The sequence below is a fragment of the Talpa occidentalis genome, unplaced genomic scaffold, assembly GCF_014898055.3.
Source record: "Talpa occidentalis isolate TD23 unplaced genomic scaffold, MPIMG_talOcc4v2.1 talOcc4.4, whole genome shotgun sequence".
NCBI lineage: Eukaryota > Metazoa > Chordata > Mammalia > Eulipotyphla > Talpidae > Talpa > Talpa occidentalis.
Genome location: NW_023604295.1, coordinates 125,770,137 through 125,794,850, shown reverse-complemented (window position 1 = coordinate 125,794,850; position 24,714 = coordinate 125,770,137). Strand labels below are relative to the sequence as shown.

Sequence of the window (24,714 nt, the reverse complement as noted above, 5' to 3'; positions counted from 1 at the left end):
AATTTCTTGGTTTGAGAGTTAAAAATAAGTGTCGGTTTATTCTTTTCAACTTTTTCTCACAGACAACTGTAACTGGATTTTTATATTTATCCAAATAATCTCTGCCTTTTAATAGCTAAATTTCCTTTTAGTCTTTCTGTTTTATTTTTTTCTTTGTATTTTTCTGCTGTTATGACTACTTTGAAACGATAAGATTTTCTAAATAGTCTTTGTTTTCCTTTGACCATTTACAATCAGTAGATTCCAATCTCAATATTTTAGACGACATATTTATTACAAATGTTTCTAACCAAATCTTTTAATATTTTTGTCTTCTGAACACATAAAGAACCCATCACAGTTTAACTATTAATCCATAAACTCTTTGTTATTCTATTATGAAGTAATTCAGTTATTCATTTATTTATCTTCTTGGAAACAAACACTACAAAGCAGATTTTTAATAACAAAAATCAGGTTTACCAATATAATTTATCAATGTCTTTGCTCACTGTTTTTTTTTTTCCTATTCCATTACATTTGGGGTTCATTTTACATCTTCATAAATGTTTCATGCACATTATTAAATACCCAAGAATCATTTTCCCATTGCTTATATGGGAGAGGGTGGGCAGGCAGGAGGAGAAAGCTAGGAATCTAATCATCTCCATATTGCAAATCATGATTGATTTAAGCCAGTTGAAATAATTGCATTCCCTTTGGCTGGTTATTAGTTTAAAAGTCAGCATTTACATCAGTCTTGGAGAAAAAAGTATATCATGTTAAAATTTAGGGACACCTTCCCTTTCTTATTAAAATTGAAGATCTCACAAAGAAAGACTTCTATCTCTACCTCCCCTCCTCTTGCAATCAATGTGGAAATGATTCTAGATATTAGCATTCATTCACTAACATCATTCAGTAGCCAAAAGTATTGCTATCTGACATTTTTATCAGTATCTTTATTGTAGTTTTTTTTAAGACTTCATCAAATGCTTAAATAATTATTTTATCTGGAATAACAATATTATCATATTTAATTTTATCTGAGTTTTTTCCTTTTATTTATTGTGGCAATGCATATGAACCATGATATTTGCCATTTTAATCATTTTTTAAAGATCTGTCCACATAAGGATGTACAAATTTGAGTAATCCCAGTGTGATACTTAAAAGTAAGCGGATACACAGGTTACATTAAGTCTGCGAAAGAGTGTGTCAAGGGTGAAAAGTGCGTAACTTTTATTACACCATACACACAAGCACATAGATATACACCACAACTTCTTTATCCATTCATCCATTGATAGACACTTAGGTTGTTTCCATATATTGGCTATTGCTAATAATGTTGCAGGGATGCTAGATCTACCTTTTCAAGTTAGAGTTTTGGTTTGTTTTGTTTTGGAATTCTCAGAAGTGGAATTGCTGGATAACATGTTAGTTCTACTTTTAATTTTCTAAATTAACATTGGAATATGAAACTGCTTTCCACTGTGGATGCATCAACTTACATTCCCAACAGCAGTACACAAGGGTTTCCTTTCCTGCACATCCTCACTAGTACTTGTTATATTTTAACTTTTGACAATAGCCATTCTCAGAGATGCAATGTGATAAATCATTGTGGTTTTCATTTGCATTTCCCCGAGGCACCTTTTCATGTATCTGCTTACCAATTTCTTCTTAAGCATACATTTCAGTGCCAGCATACACTTCAGTATTTTTCTGAACTCCAAAAATATTATTGACTGAAGAACATGAGCATTTCAAGAATAGATTTACCTGAAGCTTTATCCCAAGTTCAAATGGGTGATCCTTATTTTCAACTTCACTGTCTTGGTGCTGGTTTTATTCTCAGGCAAGGCCTTCATAGGGTTCGCACATCCTCCTTTCAAAATCTTAAGAGAGCAAAAGCCTATTTCCTTGATCTCTCAGCCAAAGACAGAAATTGTGTCAATAACCCTAATTGGCATAACGCCAGCTTTGTATCCTTGAATCAGCTATCTTTTGTATCTTTGTCAAGAAGACATTTGACATGATCAGATCTGCTCATGGCGATGAACGCACAATCAGTTCCAACAAATCACTGAGTTGAGAAACTCAGTGTCCTGTTACAAAAACAAGGTGAAATAGATAACAGATAAGGAAACATTTGCTACAGTTGTAGGGTTATGAAGAATCACCTTGTTTTATATTTTGATTTTTTTCTTCTCCTTGTGAGCAGGGGACAGGAGTTTAAAATAACATGAGAGGAATGGTAAGATGGTGGCAGCATGAAGATGCTGGGTTCATGTTCGCTACATTCTCAGCAGCTATCAATAGATTGAGCAGAACAAAGCCAATAACTCCTGAAGGTAAAACCGATGATTTCAGCACACACTGTGAGTAACATCTGCAGGAGTGCAGGCCCAGCAAGCAGTGGGCCAGGCTAAGCAGTGTGCTACCCAGGTTGGCTAGGTGAGCCCCTACAGCCCAGCAGTAATTGGCAAGGATTTTACATGGTAACCCTCAGCAAACCTCAACAAGCCTTGTGGTAGGAGTTAGAAGCTGTCTAACCAGGACCTTAACGATGGGGCTTGGACGCAGCCCCACCAATGGGGAGCCTCAGGACGAGCCCTGGATGCAGCCCAACTATGGCAGGGTCTGTGCAGAATGCGTTAAGCTCCACGAGGGGTCCTGGGAGCTGCTCAACCATTTATAGCCTTCAGCAGAATTCAGGGTGTCCCAAGACAGGTCCTAGAAGCTGCCCAGATGCAGTAGGTCCTGACAAGCAGTGAAGCAGATCCTGCCTAAGGGAGCAGATGTGACATGCCTCGGAAGAAGCAACTGCAGACAAAACTATATGGGCAAAAGGAGAATGGTGTATCCAAAGAACTCAAAGGTAAAAAACTGCCAGTGACGAATACCATATCCTGTGAGGCTCTCTTTCAGATTCAAGGGAGAGGTAAAAGACTTCCCAGACAAACAAAAGCTGAAGGAGATAGTAAACTCTAGACCTGCCTTACAAGAAATGCTGAAAGAGCACTCCTATGTAAATCAAATTGAGGAAATTCACAAAAGTATTAAATAAGGAAATATATAGAACCAGAAAACTAAAGACAAAATGGCAGTAACAATACCCAGATATCAATGGGCATTGTAAATGTAAATGGATTGGCACAAAGTGAGTTGTTGGAGCTATTTGGTGAGCTCTCCACAGAGAATGACATTTCAGGAACATTATGAGAATTGGGGGGAAAGGGGGACTAACAATTTATACCTCTTCATTGATGAGCCACTGCATACAGGAAGGAAGTGTAGCCTTGGATAAGTGATTTTTTTCTTTGTTCAAGGAATTTTCAATGAGAGGGTAACACGGGCCCATCTTCCAGTAGGACTTCCAGGACTAAGGGAAAAAGACCCTCATTCTTTATAACATATTTTAAGTAACATGATAGTGTATGCCATAAAACCTGAATAAAATACAGCTGAATGTTGAATCAGGTACATGATCCTTCCACTTAAATCCTAGACTCTTGAAATCTGGTACTAGGTTATGTAAAACACTTTCTTATACTGGCGACAAGAAATAATATAAATCCCGAAGATGATTTCAGCAAGACTCTTCTGAAAGTGAGAGACATTCAATCCAGTGAATCTTTGTCTCTATGGGTCATTAAGATTAAGAGACACTCAGATATAAAAGATAACAATTTTGTCTTTAAAAAAGTAACTGTGGGAATATGCCAACAGGTCATGCTTTCTTTTTTCCATATAAGTCAAGATCAGTTAACTTCAGGGAACTATAGAGAAGGAAAATTCATTGTTTAAATAATCTAATAAGATCTCATTTTATTTGCTGTGTTAAAAATTTTTAAATTATGAAAAAATCTGAACAGATTAAGAACAGAATTTTGACCTTTTATTTTTATCATTAGAACAAAAAATACAAAAATACTGTTATCAATTTCTTTTTATTTTTCGTATGCATCAAGTTGTTCTACAACTATTACCCCATCTCACAGTGTTTAATACTTTGACTTCATGGGCAGATTCCATAATAATTTAGGTGACTATCAACAATAAAATACTAACTCTAAAAGGAAATGGAAAAAAAAAAAAACACCTCTTTTTCAGATTGGTGAAATCCAATCAGCTTAATTAAGGTCCTGGTGTTAAACAAGGATTTAGAGGCAGAATGTGGACTTAGCAGGGAAAGAAGACAGAGAAAGAAAGATGAACATAAATGGGATTTATCTCGCAAATTAGGCTTCTCAAGACTTGTAATATTGTCTTTTTCAATATCGTGTTTCATGCGTTCTTTTCTGCTCATCTACTAATGTTGTCAAAAATTTAAAAAGAACTTCTGAAAGGTAGTAGATATCTTTTCTTAAATTTTTAACAACTGCTTAAACAAGAAATACCTAGAAGATATAAAAGCTAAAGGGATGGTTAAAATTTTTAAATATTTTGTAAATATCCATACTTATGACATTTAATGACTCATTGGAATATGCTCAACAATAGCAATACATTTGAAGAACTCAGATTTGTCATAAAAGAGTTGTTCAGTTTTTCTTTCCCTTCCCCCTCCATTTCTTCACCCTTTCCATAGTATATAAGAAAACTACTTCAGATTAAAATAGGCTAGAAAGCTCAAAAGAAAAATTTCAAGATATTCATTGACACATTTCAGGTGAAAGCAAACATAATTCTTAAATATGTGAAATTTTTTTTAAAGATTTATTTATTTATACATACAAAAACCAGGGTACAGGCCAGATGCGTGGGGGAGTGAGAGGATTGACCAAAGACAGAGCGGGGAACAGAACAGGCAGACTGACAAAATACACTGCTGAGGGGAGCAGCGGGCAAGACAGGAGAGGTCTGCCACGCCATCTGGGACCCTTGCTGGCCGGCCAGGATCAAACCCATGCTGCAGAGGCTGTGGACAGCTTCATAGTGCTGTGCTCAACCACCTGCGCCACCAGGGGAGGCCCAATCTGTGAATTTCTTAATAGAAAGTCCCTTAATGGGGGGGGGGGAACCAGTCCTTTATCAAAGGTAGTTACTCTACATCTAAAAAAATTTCAGACATTCATTTGACAACAAATATCAAGATTATAATATACACTGAGGTGTCAGTGTCCTTCAGAAATATGCATTGTTTATTATTCAAAGGCTGTAATTCTGTTGAGAGCTATAGCACTGAGAGTAAACTGAACATCCAGTTAATAAGCGACCTGATAATCTCTACAAATGAATATTTTGCACCTGTTTTAACATTTTAATCTCCAGAGTACATGGGGACAGCAGGAAATAGTATAGCCAAAGACTGTTATCCTCTTAACCTCCTCCCCTTTCTACCATGATTTCTTCTTTCCCATGTTTATGTAGATATCCACTTCCTCTGTCCAGCTTATTACTTTTCACTTGTTCTTATTTGGTTTCTTAATACTTCTTAGGATTTCACTAATATTGATTCTATCTCAATTATAGTGTAAATTCTTAAGGTTGTGACTATTCTTTAGGCCTGTACTGGATCCCAACTAATAACTTCTTCCATTGCCTCACATTTCCCCTGAAAGATGAGAGAAATTTAAATTTTGGTTTTGGTGACAACCTTGTCAATGACTAATAGAAGGAAGTCAAGTTGGAAGGAGTGTGTTCTAAAGAGTAAATAACACCTGGGCCACCTACGAAACAATAACCTATGGAAACACACCTAGTGTTTTTAAAATTTATAAGGTAATATTGGAGATAAGAAATTAAATTTAACAAAACATCTGTTCTCCTCCTTCAATCTTGGACATTCATTTCACCTCTTTCTGTTTCCTTTGACTTCAAACCATAATACTCTGGTTTCCTTTCTACTGGTGCAATTTTCTCTTCTTATTTACACAGGATGATTGCATATTTGCTCTAGAGGAGAAAGAAAATCTATATTGAAAGACCTTTGTCATTGAACCAGCCATGAAGCTTTAATCTATTAAGAATAGCCTTTTAGTGCTGTGAATGCTTTTTATCTTTGTGTGAATTACCCTTTGGCATGCCAAAAGATCAAAAGGGTCCCAAAGGTCCTGCACAGCTAAGTGGCCAAGCCTCTTTGGGCTTTTCTGGTAATTACTTGATAAAAGATCTGTCCAAAGCCAGGAGTTGTGTGTGTTCCAATGACAGGAAACGCCTTGTTCTTGGGATGACGTCTTAGAGAACACTCCCATCTATAGCAGCGTAGCTCTGAAGGTAGCGTTGAATGTTCTTTGACCCAAGATCACTGTTCTGCCATCTCATTCAACTACACAATCTTGTTGTTGTTGTCCCACATTGTTCTTTCTGGCAAAGTCTTCCCAGGGAACAATAAATGGGGTCTGGCAGGGCTTATGTTTATAGATTTAGAAAAACTATTACCTAATCTATAATCTCTCTTCTGGACATGTCAGACAATGACGTTTTCTTATGAAAATCTACACCTCTCCACATAGCCCCTCCTTGTAGCCATTCTTGAATGCATGGACTTCATGCCTTTTGCTTAAAAATCAAACCACTGGCATTGAATCTATTATTAAATGTCATCATTGCAATCACCAGCTCCAGTGAGCCAACTCCAATATCAACTTTATTCATAGTTTCTATCTTCTGGAAATAGGCTAGAATATAGTAACAGGAAAATAAATGAACTATGGTGTATACATACAATGGGATGAGTTTAATAAGAAAACAGGACAGATCCTGATACATAAAAATATGGATGAATCTCAAACTCATTATGCTGAGTGAATTATCTAAAAGAGTACATACATACCTCATGAGTTATAAATGCTACAACAGTCAAAAATAATCTGTAGTTTAAAGAAATTAAACAATGTTTCCCTCAGAAGATGTAGGTAAAGATTAACTGGGAAGGAACTTGAGGTTGATGTTAATATTCTAGATTTTAATGCAGATATTGATTGTACAAATATATTCATTTGTTACAACTGAACAAACATGAACCTAAAATTGTTATAACAAATGTTGTATTTGAGTTTTACAGAGAGAAAATGAGACAAATATTCAATCCTGAATAAAATATAGGCTGAAATATATAAAAATAAGTGTGCCATGTTTTAAAATACATGCCAAAAAATTAAGATAATGAATTTTAGGATGTTTAAATAGATAGCTAATCAGCCAAGTAAATTATTAATAGCAAATATAAATGTAGACATATAGGTGTTCACTGTAAACTTATTTTAACTTTGCAATTATTTGAAAACTTTTATAATAATGTTAAAGGAAAGAAATTCAGGAATTAGTTGTTCTTGACACTTATACTTAGCAAGCTTTATTAAATTTCGGAGAATTTTAGTGCATATACTATTTTGAGGGGTTAAGAATAGTTATAATCAAAATATATTCCAGTATCTTTTCAGCAAAACAAGAAGTTGAGTATAAGAATAAAAGACGGTAATCTGTTATTTGAACCATCTTTCACTACTAGTAGCATGCCTTCATTATGATTTAAATGAAAAATTCAAACTTGGCTATCAACTCAATCCAAATCAGTATTTGACCTATTTGTCAAGCTCAAGTTTCCTTTGGGTTAAAGTTTACTAAATAATATGGACCAGGTACTACCCATTAGACTTAAAGAATTGAGTCTACTTTTCCTTATCTGTTAAATTGTATTAAATAAAGTGACTTGATGCTTAAATAGTTTTTTTTAAGATTATTTAAAAATAAAGCTTTTTTGAAAAGAATTTTAACCTCTAATATTTGAAGATTTTGAACTAGCCCATGCATTTTCCCAGATGGGTAGAGTTGCCATCCTGAGCATAATCTTTTTAGTTGTAATTTATTTTATTACTTTCAAAATCTCATTAAGACCTCCCCAGAACTCTGTGTTGAACCTACTGTCAACAACACTTAATGCATCATTTTGTGATTCATTATTTGAAATGGAAAACCCAATTATTTTAGACAATTTAAAAATATTTTAAAAAATTAAAAAACAATGTAACAGAAAAGAATAAAATCAATTCATATTTTCCAAAGCAAACATTTGGGAAACACTTTATATATTTATATATTTCCTCTTTCTTAAAAATCTGTATTTACATCTGGAGGTCATTTTTATATATAATTTTGCATCATTATTTCATTTTTTTTCATGAATGGTATGATTTAAATATTTTAAACATGATTATACTCATCATTAGTAGGATTTTTTTTATTATTATTACATAGTATTTCTTCAAATAAATGTGCTATCATCTTTCTCCAAGTAATTGCCTGATTATTTGGTCATAAAATCAAAACATCTATTGAGTGCCTCTGTATGCTGGATTTTATGTTAGATGCTGAGATAATAAGGGCCAACCAAATACTGATGATTTCAAATCTCATAGAACTTACAGCCTACTGGGAATAATAGATATTTTAAAAAGATACACAAGTGATAAAATAAGTACAGATTGTGTTAAGCACTGGAAAGAGGAAGAAAAAAGTTGTTGAGGAAGTTGTTGGTGAACCTAATATTTATTTGAGTTTTAAGAGATTTTATGATCAACTCAGCATCCATTGGGGTTTATATCTACATGTTTCATATTTTTCATAAGAATTTTAAACTGGAAAGATGAAGATTTTTAGATCATCATGTTCAGATGCCCATGTGGCAGTAAATAAGGTATTTTGAACACAAAATGCTCTATATCTATGCATTCAATAAATTCCAGATTTTCTGTATGTATTTCATTTCCTCCTAGGGTTTTTAAATTGTTTTTTCTGGGGCTCGATTTGTTTGTTTTTATATGCTCCTTCATTTCTTTCATTACATAAAACTCTTGGTGAATTCACAACAGGAGTGTAACATATCAGGATAAATATAAAGAAAGGAAGATGAGAAACCGGGTAGGTATTGCTAAAGTCCAATTCCTTAAGCTTCTTGATTTAGATATTTCTTTTTTTTTTCTATTTAAATTCTTTTACATTGTAACAAATTTGGCTTTCACTTGTTTTAATATCATGGCCTGTGTTCTTATTTTCATACGCTGTATGTATTAATGGGGCTTTAACTGTCCTTTTTAAAGAATAGTCTAAAGATGTCTTAAATTAATAGCAACAAGAAGTCAAATCTGTGGTGAGAAATCAACGTCCCATACCTTCTGATCTGCATGAAAACTTTGTATTTTTCTTTACTTTAGGGTACTATCAGCACATTCCTCAATAGCAAGAAGGTTTTTATGAACTTTCAAGGAATTTCTAAAGTTTTAAGAAAACAGATTAGTGAAAAGTGACAAATATGACTATTTTTACAATGAAATATCCCTGTTTATTTTATATGCATTCTACAGCACACTTCCAAAAATGTGATTGTCTTTGAGAATGATTGGAATCACATGTACAATGGGCTCTGCTTGAGTGCCTTTCTCCTCCAAAAGCTCTGTTTCAATTTCAATTAAATTTGAATGAAATTAAAGAGAACTCACAGTATAAGATACTGTGGGATAAATGTGAAATATTAAAAATATACTTCAGCAACATTGATTCACAAGATATTCTAGATTTCATTTCATCCTCAGAAATACAAGGCAGCTTGATTAATAGATATAATTTTAAGCATATGGCAAAATCCTAAAAAAAGGAATGCGTAAATTTATTTGTCATGATAGCTTGATATTTAAATTTCAATCATGTTGAAAAATGTTACAAAAATTTAGTGTATTGACAGGATGAAATATTGATTTATCTTTAGCATAGGGGAAGGAATCCCATTAGATTTACACTGTTTAAAAAAGGAGACTGTGTTTCAAATTGATTTACATCAACACCCAGTACTCTCTACAGAAGATACTTGATAATGAATGGGTGGAGGAAAGAATGTGTGTAAAACAACCTCTTCCTCATCAAACTAAGTGTTCTGAGATAGTACTATCTTATCTAATCTCCACAGTGCTACTAATGTCTGGTTTTGATTTTTTAAATAACATGTCAGGGTTTGAGTAGAAGACCATAATGATCATAACCTTAAAATGAATGCAAAAATCATCCTTTTACTTCTATTTTAAAGTTATTAGAGATACAGCAAAGGTTAGACAGCAAATGATCTCCAAATTCAATAAAATGCTTTGCTTTACTTCTTTAGCTGTTATGTTCTTATTACATCCTTCTGTGCTCAGTTGATTTTCAGTTGTTTTCCTCAATTGACTTGATGATTGTAGTCCCCAGAAAGATCTATTTTTACCAATCTGAATGAATTATAGCTTAAGCTGCTTCCTGGCTGAGGAAGGTAGCTATTAAAATACTAGCCCACTGAGGTTGGAAAGTGCCCAGTGGAAAGTGAGTGTACAGGAAAGTGGGCATACATGCTGTCAGAAAAAGGAACATTTTAATGCATTCCTACGAGGCCTGAGATGCCATTTGAGTTTGACTGGAAACCAGTTGTGATTGGCATGAATGACTCATTAAAACCACAATTCAGTTTACTTTTCAGTTACTGCTACTATTTCAGATCACCAAAGTCATAAACTGGTTGGGGGAAGTCAAAGATTTAAGCATGACCAGATATACGAATTGACCTATTTTCACTGATTTTGACTTTAGTGACTGAGCTTCCTCATCTGCAAAATGGAAAAGTTACATTTAGTAACTGACAGGTTCCAATGCAGAGTGTAGCTATAAAAGAAAAAAAAATCCCAAAAAAGAAAATTTTAGTCAGTGATACTTATCCCCATTGGCACTCAGGAAGACCTTGCTTTCCATTTAGAAAAATTCTATTTCCACACAGGTAAGGAAGGTTAGTAATAGCAAAATTACATTGGAGGTCTCCAAAGGGCTGCTGGTTTCCTGCATGGTTTGGGCAGAACAGAAAGGCTTTCTAAACACTGAGAACAAGAGTTGCCTGGGAGTTAACTGATTTCCACTCCAGTAATGGTTTCTGTGAAGACAGTGAGATCATCACGACATAAAAATAAGATTATATTTTCTATACTCCTATAGAAATCAGATATGTAAAGCTGAATTAACCATAAATGAACTAAAATAAATAGTCCTTTGGCAGCATGTATATGTACATATACATGTATGTTTGTATGTGTTTATTCACAGGTAAAATAAAATCAATATTTTGTCTCAACCAAGGGACTATAGCATTACCTGTAATTTATATATTGATTTTTGTATTCCTATTCCAGCCTATATCCATAATATCCACTCATCCTACTGGCAGAATCTACCACTTTCTTGAGAGTTTTGTGGTTTTCATTTTCTTACATTTTAAACATTAGTTATTGTTTGCATGCAGACCTAAAGAATATAGTGTACATGTTTCATATGTACTGTTTAGTCTCCTGGGATTGCCTTTTTGTCCACTCGAACTTAATGTACTAAAATTATTACTTACTGTTGCATTTAGCTGTGATTTCATTAGGTTTTCACTGCTATGTAGTATTCCATTGTAAATACAGCACAATTCATTTACTTAGTCCCTCATCAAGAGCATATGGGTTGTTTCTAGACTGACTATTTTCCTGTGGTAAAGATTACTGTTATAAAATTCTTGTACAGGTATCTAAATGCCTAGGATTAAACTATAAGTACAATGACTGAATTATGGGCTCTACAAATTTTGAACTTTAGAGAAAATGTCAAGTTGTTTTCTGAAGAGCTTTATCAACTTATACTTCTAATGGCCATGTAAAAGAGATCATATTGATTTATATCCATCCAAATCTTATTCTAAGGCATCATAATCTTTGCCAATCACCTGTTAGATATACATATTTGATATTAATCTTCACAGGGTTATATATGTTACATCTTTTTTAGTTTGTACCTTATTTATTTCACTTTAAGGTATCTTTAGATATCTATGTTAATATTAATTTAAAATAATTTATCCTAAACCATATAAAGTGTTATAAGCTAACGCTACCTTAAAAGAAGAAATACAGTAACTTTGATAAATATACTTAAAACAAATAATTTACCAGGTTTTTTTTTTTCCTTTTCTGCTTAAATTTTTGCATCTTGTCTAAAGAATACTAGCCCTATGCAAGATCAGAAAGATTTTTATACTATCATTTCTTTTTTTTTTTTTTAAAGATTTATTTATTTATATAAGCACTGGATACAGTCAGAAGTGCGGGAGGGTGAGAGAATTCACCAGAGCCATAGCGGGGAGCAGAACAGACAGACTTACGAAGTACAATGCTGAGGGGAGCAGCAGGCAGCAGGAGAGGTCTGCTCATCATGAGGGACCATCGCTGGTGGTGGGGGATCGAACCTGTGCTGCAGAGGCTGCGGGCAGCTTCACAACCAAGCGCTCAACCGCTGCGCCACCAGGGAGGCCCCTTTTATACTATCATTTCTTCCAAAATTCTAAAGCTTTACTTTTGACCTTAATATATATAGGATTGATTTTTGGTCATGTTGCATACCATCAGTTGAAAACTATTCCCCCTCCCCTTCTCCCACCCCACCATTATGGCTAACCAAGTGTCAGCTCTATTTTTTAAGAGTCCCTTGTTTTTCAGTTATCTTTTATCATATATCTTTCATATATCAATGTTCCATTTATGCTTGAATCATTTTCTAAGTTCTATTGATTAATTTGTCCAGTGCTGTATCAACATTATATTAATTACTATAGTTTTCATTTAAACATTTATATCTGGTATAATATGCCCTCCTCTCATTTTCTTCTTCAAGTGAAACTTGGCAATTCTTGGCCCCTTTTTGTTCTATGTGAATTTTATTATCATATTGTTCAATTTCAAAAGTATTTCTAAAGGGAAATAGGCTTTTCAGGTCAGTTAGGAAAGTTGCCATCTTTATAGTAATGCTTTTCTGTTTTAGAATAGTGGATATTTGACCCTTCCCATGTTTTCTCTCAAGTTGTTCATTAAAGCTTTATACTTTCCTGAAAATAATTATTGGATATGTCTTGTTTGATTATTCCTAGCTACTCCTAAGTTTTGTGACCATTGAAAATGATGTCTTTAAGTTATATCTTCAACCGTATCTGTTCGTCTTTACTTTTTTTGTTGTTTTAATGTACTAAGCCATTCTCAGAATACTGAACTATGATAATGAGAACTAATTCAGATGGATACAAGTGAATAAATTAAGCTTTTCCAATATTGTATAATTCCCTTTTTCCACCAATTTGCTCTAACACAAAGTCTTCGATACTCAGCAGACACTTTTTAAATGGTAGTCCCCATTTCACTGGGCTAACTTGCTCAACTTCTTCTGAGGATCAGCTTCAGAACACTGACATTTTCATCAAATAAGGAAAAGTCAGCACTTACCTTTCCATCTCTTTTGGGGGTACAAACCAATATAAAAATGTCTCCAGTTGACTCACATGCATGCCCCACACTTATGCATCCCAATCTCAAATTGTGCCATGTCCCAACAGGTGCTTTGACAATCCTGAAATGACACAATTTGAAATAAAAAGTGACAGGTTAGTTGATTAAGTTAGAAGACTCCCATTGATGGCATTTTCTGCTTGGAGTGAAAACATACAAATTACGGCATAAGACACTTGAGTTCAGCCATAAATAAATGTTTAACACTGGTTATCTCGTGTCTCAAAGATTAACAAGAAGAGACTGTTTTAACCGTATATTAACATTCTTCAAGATGTTCTTTAAAAAATTTAAAGGTAAAAAATGAGGACAAGTTTGTGTTGGGCAAAATGTCCATCTATTTACTAAGTATGGACTTCATTCTGTGTGGTCAAGACATATTAACTCTAATATATAACATGAAGAATGCTGACTATATTTTACATTAAAACAATAGAAAGTGAAATTCTATGCAATTTTTATTATGAGGGAAAATAGCTTGCTTCCAATTTTTCATTGCTTCAAGAATATTAATGCCAGTGTATCCAAGCAACAGAATGGAACACTTATTATCTTATCATACTTGGGTTATTAAATGTGCTGTGATATTTTTAAAAAGGAGATATATTAATACCAAGAAATAGCTTTCTAATATATAAATGCCCTCTAACCAACCATTCAGTTTAGAACTATACAGAATAAGGAAGTGAGGTGACAGGGAGCTAGATATTCTGAACGGATCTTCATGATCTTCCTCCTAAAAGTTCAGGTTCTTACTGAAAAAGTAAGGCTCAGAAAGGAGAGAGAGAGAGACAGCATTGGGGGTCGTAATACAAACCAATGAAGAAACCAAAATCCATGTTATTGTTTATAAGGACAAGAGAAGTAAGTAACATTTCCCAAGTACTTTAATGTGACAAGGTCTCTATGACTTAAGAAATGTTTAACATAATTTGGATTTATTTTAATGATAGAAAATACACAAAACATAAAATTTACCACCTTACCCATTTTACTTGCATGACTTAGTGACATTAAATATATTCACATTATCATGCTACCATCAGCACCACTCAGCCACAGAACTTTTTCATTTTGCAAAACTAACGCACTCTACCTATTAAACAGTAATTCTACTTTTCTCTTGCACCCAAACCCAGCAATCATCACTCTATTTTCTGTATTATGAATTTGACTAGTTGATGTACCTCATATAAGGTAACTAGCTGGCTAATTTTATAATTGGCTTATTTCACTTAACATGAGATCCTCAGAGCTCATCTGTAGTGTAATATGTGTCAGAATTTCCTTCTTTTTAAAAGCTGAATAATATTATATTTTTGTATATAACACTTTTTAATCCATTTACCTGTTGATAGACACTTGAGTTGCTTCTATTTTTTTCTATTGCATAATGCTTCTATGGACAAGATTATATAAATATCTGTTTGAGTCCTGTTTTCAATCCTTTAAGTGTAGGATATATGCTCAAATGTAGAATTGCTGAGCCATCTTATAATGCAAAGTTAAATATTGTAGAGAACTACCATAGCAATTTCTATAGTGTTTGCACCATTTACTTCACCATCAATGTTCACAAATGTTCCAATTTCTCCACATACTTACGAACAAAAATTGGAGAATTTTGGTGATGAGAAATCTTAGGATCTACTCTCTTCACCCTTCATATATACCATACAGCAGCACTGTGTCCATCATCATGTTGCGCATTACATCACTAGTGGTACATCACCACTAATTTATTTTGCAACTGAAAGTTTGTGTTTTGATCACCTTCCAATTTCTCCTCTCTCATTAACTTCCCTCTGTTAACTACAAAATTATGACCTCTGTTCCATGAGTTTTTTAGATTCCACATATAAGTGAGACCACTGTCTGACTCACTTCACTAGCATAATAATATACTGTCCTAATGTGCCATCCATGTTATTAAATAGCAGGATTTCCTCCTTTTTTATGACTGAATAATGTTCCTGTTCCTGTTGTGTGTGTGTGTGTTTATGTGTGTGTTTTCTTGGCTATTGTAAATAATGTTGCAGTGAACATGGGAGTGCATATATTTCTGTGATACAGTGTTTTAATTTCCTTCAGGTAAGTACTAGAAGTGGAATAGGGTCACATGATAGTCCTAATTTTAATTTTTTAAAGAAACGCCTTATGTTTTCTAATAGTGACTGTTAGAGATATAATGCCAATAACAGTGCACAAGAGATCCCTTTTCTCTACATGCTTGCTGGTATTTGCTTTCCCTTATATTTTTATAATAACCATCTTAAGTAAATGTAAACAGCACATTATGATTTCAATTTGCATTTCTTGATGTTTACTGGTGTTAAGCACCTTTCCTTAATCCTGTTGGCCATGACTTTATGTTCTTTGGGGAAAACATCTACTAAAGGTTTTTGCCCATGTTTTAAATAGATCATTTGGTTTTCACTATTGAGCAATATGAGTCATTTATTTATTTTGCATATTAACCCCTTATCAGATATATGCAAATATTTGCCACTTTTTTTAATTCTATAGATTGGTTTTTATTTTACTGATTGTTTTTTTCACTGTGCAGAACATTTTCAGATTGATGTAGTTTTAATTTGTTGCTTATGCTTTAGGTATCATATTCGATAAATTGTTGCCAAGATCCATACCAAGGAGTTTTTTCCTATGTTTTCTTCTAGAAATTTTGTAATTTCCAGTCTTACACTGAAGTCTTCAATGCATTTTGAGTTAATTTTTTGCTTTCTGTGTTTTCCGCAATAAAGGTCCTAGTGGGTAGAAAGCAATAGCTCACTGGAGTTTTGATTTAAATTTCCCTAACGGTTAATGTTAAACATCTTTTCCTATGTTTACTGGACATTCATATATCTTTTTTGGAGAAATGTCCATTCAAATCCTTTGCCCATTTTTCCATCAGGTTGTTTTGTTGTTGAATTATAAGTGTTCTTGATATATTTTGTATACTAACCCTTTTTCAGATTTGTGTCTTTTCTGCTATTCTGTGAGTAGAATTTTCACTCTGTTAATTTTGCCCTTTGATGTGTTGAAATTTGTAATTTTAATGTAGTCCAATTTTTCCATTTTTCCATTTTCCTGGGCTTTAAGTATCATATCTATCAAATCATTGCTAAATTTAATATCATGAAGAGTCCTTCTGTGTTCTGCTAAGACTTTTAGCTTTAAAACTGCAGTGGGTTGAATTGTGTTGCCAATTCAAATTCATATGTTAATATCTCATAAGGAAGCCATATTTGAAAATAAGGTCTTTAAAGAGGTAATTAGGTTCAAAATGAAATTTTGAGGGTGGGCCCTAATCCAATATGATGGTGCCCTTCCAGGGTCACCTTTACTAATACTTCCCTAATTGCCTTACTTTTTGGCTTATCTGGAGTAGTCTCTTTACACCTCTCTTCGACTTAGCTAGCTATTTACATATTTCATGTTTCCTGTCTTGAACCAAAACTCTTTGAAATGATCTAAGACACATTTCATTTTTACCATCTGTACAACTAGAACAATGTCTAGCATGTAGTAGCTGATCTAACAAATATTTGTTGAGTTCATTAGATATGAATTAGGACTCAGAAATTCTGAGTAAATACATTGAATTATTTAGAAGAAGAGTCAATATAAGCCTTTCTAGATTATGATCATTTAGTTCCTCACTTGGTAGATTATATCTTTTAAATGGGTTATAGAAAAATTTGAAGAGGAGAAGAATTGGTAAAAAGCAGATTGGTTGAATTCATTAATAGGTGGGCAGTTTCTCACTCCTACTTGGGAAACTTCTCAGGTTAGCAAACATTAAGTTTTCATTTTTTAAATTATCTGAAGCTCACATTTCTGGTGTTCTAAGTAAATAGAAATGTCTTATTTTAATTATTATTGATTAAAGACTGTGCAGTATCTCAGAATTACTTCTCTAAATTCAGGAAAAAGATAAGCTAGCAAGTGTTTGCTGAGCTCAAATATTTAAAACCTACTCTAGGGGAAGGAAAGTCATTTAGATGACATAACGACCCCTTTATACATTTAAGCAGTGCTTAGCTTTATGAAGCCATAAAAATATATGTACAGTAATATACTCATTTCTCGTTCTAAAACAACCACTATAAACCATGATTTGTAAGAGATTTAAACATAACTGCTTTCCTAGGAGGACATGTATACGATTTATATTGCTGTACTATTCCTTCCTAAGTGCTTCTCGAAGTCCATTTTCCTCATGAGTTATGGCTTCACAAATAGAATGGAAGTGCTATCGAACGTTGTTAATGCAATTCTATTTTTAAAGGATAAATTAAGTTTGATTATTTGAATATGACCTGTCAAAAAAGAACAATCGCATGAACCTTCATTTTTAATTTAACTAGGAATAAATATATGTACAATCATTGCCTGACTCTAAGCTTAAAATCATAAATCTTTTAGGTAGAAGAGAGCTTGATCATAGCTCAGTGCTTCCCAACTGAAATGGTCTAATTTTAAAATGCACAGAATTGTAAAATGACTTTAGATTCTTAAGTAAAGTGCTTTACATTTTATAAAGTGCATTTAAATTGTCACAATGGGAGAGCACAGATTTGGATATCAACCTTAGGGGAGTTGTTTAATCTCTGGGTAATTCCATTTCCTTCTTTCTACTACCAGTTCTTCATGGCTCATTACATATAGTGCACATACATACTATTTTCCAACGTGGTCTCACCTCTTCCCCCCAGTGACCTGTGTTAGCCCCCCTCCATACAACTTGAACTTCACTACCCATTTCGCAACTCATTCTGTTTTTCAAAACAAACTCACTTTGTTTCTTTCCATCAGACTAAAACCAACTTATCTAAATCACAGCCTGAGTCTCACATCTTTTATAAAATCTTCTATACCTTCCAAACTTAATAAGCTCTTTTTCTCATGTCAATTATTGATTTAACAAGAATTTGAGTTCAGAGGTACTTTGCTATCTACAGTGAGCTTTATTCTGTGCCTACAGAATTTTCAGTGGTGATTTTTAAATCTGTACCCCAGGGGATCTATGAGGGATCTAAGGATCCTTGTAGTTGACCAGGGTGACGGGTGACGGTGACATAAGGCTCTTTTTCCTCAATTCAATCAAACAGTTTTGCTATCATCTATATTATATGGAGAACTTGCAAGCATGAATATACAGGTTTCTATGGACTTTTCTTTTTAAGTCTGAAAATTACTATTTTAATGAGGGAAATAGAAATTAAATAGATAATTTCAACTGATTAAGCCTTTTTCCCAAATGTACATGGGGGGCATCTGGGAGGGTAAAGCTGCTTATTTGGGGTATCTTTGCATATATGTTTCCCTCTGAGTTTTCCTGAAAACTTTGAATTCACAGGGATCATAATACAGCCTGCACTAGAATTCTCGAGGGCAGGATACTGTTTGTTTGCTTGCTGTTGTACCCCCAAATACCTAAAAAGTTGTCTACACCAATGTAGGTACTGAATTAGATGGGTTCGATGCAGGAATCTTATAGTTTATTTGCCTAATTTTGCCCACCATGTGCAATGTATCTAATAGACATGCATTACATAGTTGACAAGTGAACAATATCTTTTAAATAGAAAGATATTTCTTGGGATTAAATATTTCAATATTGTTATCGTCTACCCTTCATGTAAGAAGCAAGCCATGGGAAGTAGAGTTTAATGTCCAAAGAGAAGTCATCACAAAGACAAAAACATCAACCGTCAATGTTTTTAAATCCCTTATCTGAATAACATTTGATACAAAAATTAAATTTGAACTTTTTATTGGTATTTTTAAATTTTCTTCATTTTCATGAAATTATTTGGTTACATTATCTTAACTTAGCTTTAAGATTTTTACTTTGAAAGATGCTTTTGAAAGAGAAAAATAAAAGCCAAATTTTTTCAAAGATAACTTTGAAACTTTTATATTACCCTGAGATTTGGGAACTTACCCTGTAGTGCCATGAAGGGTACTGAGCAGGATGTCTATGATTGGAGCAGACCAGGTAAAGGAGAGTCCTGGTGCCCTTGGTGGCTTTCTCAGGCTTATATTGGGCTATTATAGGTAGTGCAGCAACCAGGTACATGGCAGGCAGGAGTGCCAGGGGGCCAGGAAGCCAAGAGGCCTCCATGCCCCCAGCAAGTCTTCACTCTGGGCTTCTTTCTCCCCTTCTCTCTCTCTCTGCTGCCTCTTCTGCTTTTCTCCTATCTCTGCCTCTTTTGGCCAATATCTCTATACTGCCCCACGGCCACAGAAGTAAACAACACAACTTACAACAATGTAACAACAGCAGGTGTCCCACCAGGCAGGGCAATCCTAATGGTAGGAGGGCAGAAAAGCCTGAAAACCATTTACCCTACAACCCTTAATCAAATGAGCTCAATATTCATTAATTTATGTCATCATTTTTCACTATCATTACTTTATCACTATTTTATATTTCAGTGTTGGATTTTCTGAGAGGTGCTTTATGAATTCTACATTATAGAGGATCTAATTGAGAGGTTATACTTTCAAGTGAGACTCTTTGAAAGTTCGTAATAGGTAAATGCAATAAATTATGACTATCAGCTGAATTTCAGTAAGTTTAAGTAAGAATTGTTGATAACTTAGAAAAGTTCTTATTTTATTTGTAACAAAAATTCTCACTAGTTCAAATTTAAAGCTGTGCTAGTGGAATTTTCATTCCGTGAATAATTTACAACGCAGGATTATGTGATGGAGAAGTTTCATGAGTTTTTCAACAAACACTAAGTAGCTACCAAATGGAAGGCACAGAGCATAAAGCAATGAGTATGAATTAAATGACTTTCTTTAAAGGCCTCTCTGTCTGAAGTCTATGTGTTCACATTCTCTGACTATTTCTTATATCCATTTTACTAATCCTTATTCTGTTCTTGCATACCTGGGGCTTAGTGGTCAGGCCAGTGTGCTTTGCTACTGCAATCTCTTGGTGATAACTTCTCTGTATTTAATAACTAAATTTCCATATCCAACCAAATTTCTTCTGAATTTCAGACCTCGTCTCCAGCTCTCTAAGGCAATTCACTTCAGTTTTCTATTAGCACTTGAAATGCAACAAATCAAAATTATCTTCATTTAACTCTCTATCCCCTGAGCTTCTTTCAAATAGGTATTTCAGAATATCTAGAAACTTTATCCACATGTGGATAAAATAAATCTTGATTTTTTTTTTATTGCTATTTCCAAGACTTGGTCCATATCTGATCTATTAAAATACCTTTGTCTCCCCAGTGTCTACAAAGCAAAATATATCTCGGTTGTCGTTCAAGACTCTTTTTAGACATAAACCTACTCTGTATTCTGTTGGCTATAAACCCTTGACTCAAGCCAGACTTCCTGCTGTCAAAACCTACCAAATACATTTCTACCTTTCTGCTTTTCCCATAAGTAAATTAAAAAACAATTGTTGCCGGTCCTCTCTGGCGGCACAAGGGGTTTAGACAGAGCACTATGAAGCAATCCGCAGCCTCTGCAGCAGGAGTTCCATCCCCTGCCGTGCAGGGAACGACCCACATGGTGCAGCAAACCTCTCCTGTCTCACCACTGCTCCCCTCAGCAGTGTATTTCAGTCATTCTGCCTGTTCTGTTTCCTACTCTGTCTCTGGTGAATCCTCTCACCCCACACACCTCTGGCCTGTACCCCAGTTCTTGTATGCATAAACACATCTTGAAAAAAAAAACAAAACAACTGTTGCCATGAAGTCACATAGATTTTACTTGATCTAATATTTGTCTGAATTATGCCACTCTTTGTTCTTTTATATTTTTATTTATTTTTTATTGAAGTAATATCACATAAAATTATGTTTCAAGTGTTCATCATTGAAAATCAACATGAGTATATGCTACATTAAGTTCACCATTAATAGTCCAAAAGTCCTTCACCATAGCATTGTCCGCTTTTTGATGACTTACCTACCTCTTTTCTTCCTTCTATCTGGTAATCACTAATTGGTTTTATAGTCTAAAGTTTTATTTTATCTTATTTACTTCATCTATTTGTTTGCTTTCTCTATGTGCCACATATGAGTAAAACCATATGGTATTTGTCTTTTTCTGTGCAACTTATTTCACTAAAGATAATTCCTTCTAGGTCCATCCATGTTGCAAATGGCAGGATTTCATCTTTTTTTATATAATTAAATAGTATTCCACTATGTATATGTAACATATCTTCTTTATTCATTTGTTAATTGATGGGCATTTAGGTGGTTTCTAGTTCTTAGCTATTATAATGTGCTGGAATAAACATGTGGCTGCATATATCTATTTGAATCAGTGTATTAGTGTTTTTCTGGTAAACACCCAGAGAAGGAAGACCTGGATCCTATGGAATTTCTGTTTTTAATTTTTGGAGGAACCTCCACACTGCTTTCCATAATGGAAGCACCAATTTACATTCCCACCAAAAGGGCTCCCTTCTCTCCACAACCTCTGTAACACTTCTTGTTTTTGTCTTTTGTGTGTTTTTTTTTTTTAAGATTTATTTTTACTTATATAAGAGCTGGGGTACAGTCCAGAGTCACGGGAGGGTGAGAGGATTCCCCCGAGACAGAGCAGGGAGCAGAACAGATAGACAGACAGAAAGCACTGCTGAGGGGAGCAGCAGGCGAGACAGGAGAGGTCTGCTGCGCCTTGTGGGATTCTCCCTGGCCGGTCGGGAATCGAACCGGCGCTGTGGAGGCTGCGGACAGCTTCACAGAGCTGCGCTCAACCTGCTGCGCCACCGGGGAGGCCCTGTTTTTGTCTTTTGGATAATCACCATTTTTTGTTATAGCTTCCAAATTACTGAAATGTCCATTCATTGACTCATTCTAGTCTTTGAAAATATATTCTTAATTCTTGGCAAATATTTACATTAACTGCTATCTTTATAAATCAAATATCTAGCTCCAGTAAAAACCAGATTCTCATAACAACATTTATCCTGCTATGAGCTACACTTCCCTGTTTTTGCATGCCTAGAAATGTTGAGTTAAAAATTAGATGTTGTAGAAACTAAACTGTGTCATCCTTTTATAATTTTTAATTTTATGTCCTATTAAGTAGTTAACTTATCTGAATTCAAACTGAAAAACTGTCTTCCTCTTGGCATGTAGCCACATCTATCATTGCTCTGTCGAAGCCTAAGATGTTTCAGCTCTCTAAATGTGCACTGTTTGGGAATGTACTCAGCTGAAAAAAAAAAAATAAAATCATGAACTCACAGATCTGGTCCCATGCAGTTATATGTTCTGTCTTTTCTCTTTAGGGTCACTGGAGTATTCCCTGTGAATATATAGTTCAGTTTTTCAGTTTTTGACTAGTATTTTGGGTAGCTTAATACTCCAGTTCTGGATGCCATTAGCTCTACAGTTCTCTTGCTGCCAAAGCAATCCCTTTAAATTCATGACTGTTGTTTTCAGCTCTGAACTCTTATCCCTGCTTCCTTCAACTATTAAGGTGAAAGTTTCCTATTGCCATATTCTGCAGCCATTGTCCTGGAGATTGGGAAGTGCCCTAAGCCCGAATCCTATATTCTCAGATTTACAGCTTTCATCTGCAGATTTTCAAACATTAATTCTCATAATGTCTTCTGCAGCTTTTGCTCTTTCTTAAGTTTCATTAAATGATTGGTGGTTTGGTGGTGGGTGTGGTTTGGTAATACATCTGAAGAAGCACGAACACATAACCCTAAGTCATACACAATGTAAACCAATGTTCCTTCAATCAAAATTAATTTTTTTTAACATTTCATCTTATTTTATTAAGACTTTTTGAAATTTTTTGTGGATGCACCACGCAAGAAATCAGGAACAAACAGACAGCATGTTCAAGTTCTGTTATTAAGGAAAGCTTAAGGAAGTGGATATTTACAAAGGTAGAGGTAGAATTAAGGGAAATCAAAAAGCAAAGCAGGAAGCCATTATTAGCCTGGGGACTGCATTTGGCAAGCAAAAGGAGTGCTGTTACGAGAATCTAGAGAGGTTAGCCCCATAAAAATGTGACCTTAAATGGATGAAATCTGCTAATTGGTGGCACTATAGTGAGGAGAGAGTTGAACATAGAAATATTCTAATCTCATTCTTCTGTGGCCTTCTGAGTTGCTGGAAACTGCATGTGTCACTTCTGGATTATTTCCACAGGAAATTGTCTTAAAGCGAGCATTAATGGGTAGAGGGTATAAATTTCGAAAGATTGCAGTATGTTGTTAAATAATCTTAATGGATAGATACACTAATGTGTACATACTATTATGAGAGTAATTTTGTAATAACTAGACAGGTAGAACATAGTCTTTCATACTTTAATTGGCCATTAGTTTTTCTCCTGTGAATATTTTCTCTGTATGTTGTCTGCTCTTTCTGTTAGTAGAGTGCTATTTTCCTGATTAATTTACTAGGGCTATTGATATATTAAGAATATACATATATGTGTGTGTGTGTTTTCTTTAACCATTTTTTCCTATTGCTTTAGTGAATAGAATGTTGTTCATTTTACTGAAATCACTTAAAATTACATATCCCTGCTTTATAATGATATTTTTGATTCAATATATAAATCCACTTATATATGGTAGTTCTTATATTTTTCTTGTTATATAGAAACTTTTGTGCATAAATTAAGTAGATAAGATATATGAGAAACTAAATTTTTAAGTTTATGGAGTTCACTTTTTAAAAATATTTCAATTCTAACATTTTGTTATATTCAATTTCATTGTTATATAGACATAATATGTTTTTTAATTTTTTAAGTTTTATTTATTTGTGCATACAAGAGCTGGGGTGTAGGCCAGAGGTGTGGGTGTGGGGGTGAGAGGATTCACCAGAGACAGAATAGGGAGCAGAACAGGTGGATTGACTGAAATACACTGCTGAGGGGAGCAGCAGGCAAGGCAGAAGAGGTCTGCTGCACCATGTAGGTTAGCTCTCTGGATGGCTGGGATTCCAACTAGTGCGGCAGTGGGTGGCGATAACTATATAATGCTGAGACCTAACCCCTTGCACCACCAGGGAGGCCCTAGACATAACATGTTAAAATAACATTTGCTCTTATAACTTTTGAATAATAATAACTCCTTTTTACAGGAAAATTTCTGTTATATTGAGCCAACCAATATATTTAAAATAATGTTCAGTGATAATGAAGTTACAGTGTATATATTTTCATTAATTTTACTTTTTGGTATTTGTTGCCTGTTAATTAAAATTGTTTCATTGCACATGAATTAACATGTAACTGGACATGAAAATTGGAGGTTCTCAGATTTCTCTCTCAAACCTAACAGGATAAATTTTCTTTGTATCTATGCAAATCAAATATTTGCTAGGATTTCTCTAACTAGAACCTTCTTTTTTTGTTGCTTGTTTTTAAAAGATTTATTTTTATTTATTTA

The 24,714-nt window shown here is 34.2% G+C and overlaps 1 long non-coding RNA gene across 1 annotated transcript; it reads right to left on the bottom strand.

The window, feature by feature from the left end:
• Positions 1 to 5,871: 5,871 nt before the first annotated feature.
• On the bottom strand, positions 5,872 to 19,302 carry LOC129146691 (uncharacterized). Its single transcript, XR_008553724.1, has 3 exons — positions 19,264 to 19,302; positions 13,251 to 13,374; positions 5,872 to 5,883 (listed from the first exon to the last, which is right to left on the bottom strand). It is a non-coding gene; the product is annotated as an uncharacterized LOC129146691 (long non-coding RNA).
• Between the last annotated feature and the right edge of the window lie 5,412 nt (positions 19,303 to 24,714).